The following is a 2,500-nucleotide window of genomic DNA, read 5'->3' as shown; positions in this document are numbered from 1 at the left end:
GCCGCCGCAGCCTTTTTCTTCTCAACTTGTTCCTTTTCCTAAGGAAAAAGGAAGTAATAACAATGGCATTTACATGTATATACATTCTCATCACATTCTCGGCATTTACATGTATATACATTCTCGTGGTATATACATATCTCTACTGGCTGCAACAGAGAGGATACAGAGACTAGTACAATGACTACCGCTTCAGTTTTCATTTATCCTTCATCCTACTTTCACTGCCTGTGGGTTCTATTCTACATTTGCAACTGAGCAGCTCCCAGGTTGCTTGACTCCCCGGCTCATCTGTAGAGCCATTTGCAGCACAATCACATGGTCATCAGCTGAAATCCTTTTTTATCAACTGTGAAGATCATTCGTTAAGAAAATCATGATTGTCTCTTAATTATTGACTTACTTTGTCTCTATGCTCTTTGCTAAATCCATACTGCTTGTGCAATTTTAACAAATTGAATACAAATTTAGCACAGGTAAATAAAAAAAACAATGGAAAAGAGAAAGAATGGGCTCCTACTTTGGAGGTTATGGAATGTGACTGTGTAGCCACAGATGATTTTATTTTACAAAAAAACTTAAAACAGTAATATTGTTTCAATAGACCAATTTCGATATATTAAAATTCAGTCCTAAACAAAAGGCATCATCACAAGGCTCTCTGAGGGGAATAGAATAAACTCATACAAATCCTTATATTTATTCCCCAGAGCCTCAAGATGATGCCTATTGTTTAGGACTGAACTTTTAATATATCAAAATTGGTCTATTGGTTTTAGACCATTCCAAAGAGTTAAAGATCATTGACATTCAATCAAGGTGGAAAGAGAATCTCTATCATGACCTGTGCTCCTCAGGAAAATGGATGACCACTCCATGCATCATAGTAAAATGAATAATCATTGTTATATTGTATGGGTGGTTTTCATGTAACATCATTGCTGCCACATTGGTTGGCAAAACCAAAAGATCTCTCATTGGCTCGATCCTCTAGTTTGTCTACCAGAAATAATTATTGTACATTAAATAAATAAATAAATAAATAATATTATTGTTATCCGAGTCTCTAGAGATTGGTTGCAAACCGTGTATTGTAGTTGACGACACATGCAACAAATGTTGAAGCGTGTGTTGTCTGCTTGTAGAAACTGAAAAACAATAACTTGATGAATGATGTTCAAGTAACAGAAACCTGTTGAACAGAACATAGCTCATCTCTATTTCCATCAACTTTTTTCAACAATTTCCAGTCTGTTGAATGGCTTACTTTAGCATCCAACATTACATGTATATGATACACAGTTCAACATTTGTTGACCAACATTTAAACGTTGGACTGCATGTCGTCAGGTTAAGGACGGTGCATACTATTGTTATTGCGCATACGTCCTGTGCATCTCGAGATAATCGGATTTCCTATGGCTGGTGCTTATTAATACAGGGATATTTTGGCACCAGGTTCAAAACTATGCGGTGGAAGCAGAACTTAGTATCTCGGTATCCAAAAAGGAAACTAGGGGTAACCGCGCAAAAATACCTTTGAATTAGTAGACACCGCCCTAAGAGGAGATAACCTTTGTAATGTGAATGTGTGATCTGTTGGCTTGAACTGAATTTAGAAATTGTTGATTAAAAGTTTGATTTTACGGAGCTGTGTTATGAAAGTATAGTTATTGCATGGAGATGGTTATAAACATTGACAAGTCTTGTTATTAATTTTCACGTTTTTGTCTGTATTTTAAGCCTTGACTGTGCACAAAACACACCTTCTTTTGAGAAGATAACCAATCAAATCTTTCGATTAAATTCTAGACGCAACTAATTTGCGAACCCGTAAAAAGCGAAAACAAAAGATTGTGCATTGTCACAGTCAGTTCAACATCGATTGCGACAACATTGTTCTCACGTTTGAAGGTTTTAAGGTTTCATAACCAGTCCCTTGACTGGGAGTTGGAAACCAAATCAAACCAAACATAAAAATAACTACTTAAAACATTGAAGCAAGGTTTGAATAAAACAGCAAATACAAAGGGAGGCAGGGCTGGACAAAATTGGAGAAGATTAAAATGGATTTTGATTGGGATTTTTGAAAACTGTTCAGCATAACAGTTTTTCAAAGTTTATCTCCGTTGTTTGTAACTTAAATTCTGTATGCTCGACAGACATTTTTTTGCCACAAAGCTTTGATTTGAGTTGTTTAAAAGAAAAGTACTTTCTGGCTTAACATTAAGTTGCATAGCAAGTAGGGGTGAGTAATTGTTAAAACTACACAAAATGGTTAAACTACACAAAATAAACTGCACTTCCATGACACTGAGCCCTTTGAAAAGCTGGCATTAAAGGTACACTTATCATGCTTAATTTGCTGTTTTTAGGTCAAAAATGGGTAAAAATCTAATTAAATTAAACTTAAGCTCACACATACAACTATCCTGACAACCCACTGACAAGATATCAAATATATTTATGGCACAAAGAGCTATTCATGTTTAATTTTTGG

The 2,500-nt window shown here is 35.4% G+C and overlaps 1 protein-coding gene across 1 annotated transcript in view; it reads right to left on the bottom strand.

Annotated features, from left to right (window-relative positions):
* Positions 1 to 2,500, bottom strand: part of LOC137968206 (uncharacterized) — a 28,520-nt gene that overhangs the window by 22,899 nt on the left and 3,121 nt on the right. Inside the window, exon 4 of the mRNA XM_068814829.1 lies at positions 1 to 38. This exon is cut by the window's left edge and continues 72 nt beyond it. The gene's annotated coding sequence lies outside the window, so the exon portion shown is untranslated. The remainder of the gene's footprint in view (positions 39 to 2,500) is intronic.

Source organism: Montipora foliosa, chromosome 8 (genome assembly GCF_036669935.1).
Source record: "Montipora foliosa isolate CH-2021 chromosome 8, ASM3666993v2, whole genome shotgun sequence".
Lineage (NCBI taxonomy): Eukaryota > Metazoa > Cnidaria > Anthozoa > Scleractinia > Acroporidae > Montipora > Montipora foliosa.
Note: the sequence above shows the minus strand (reverse complement) of the source record. Positions and strands in the feature narration are given on the sequence as shown.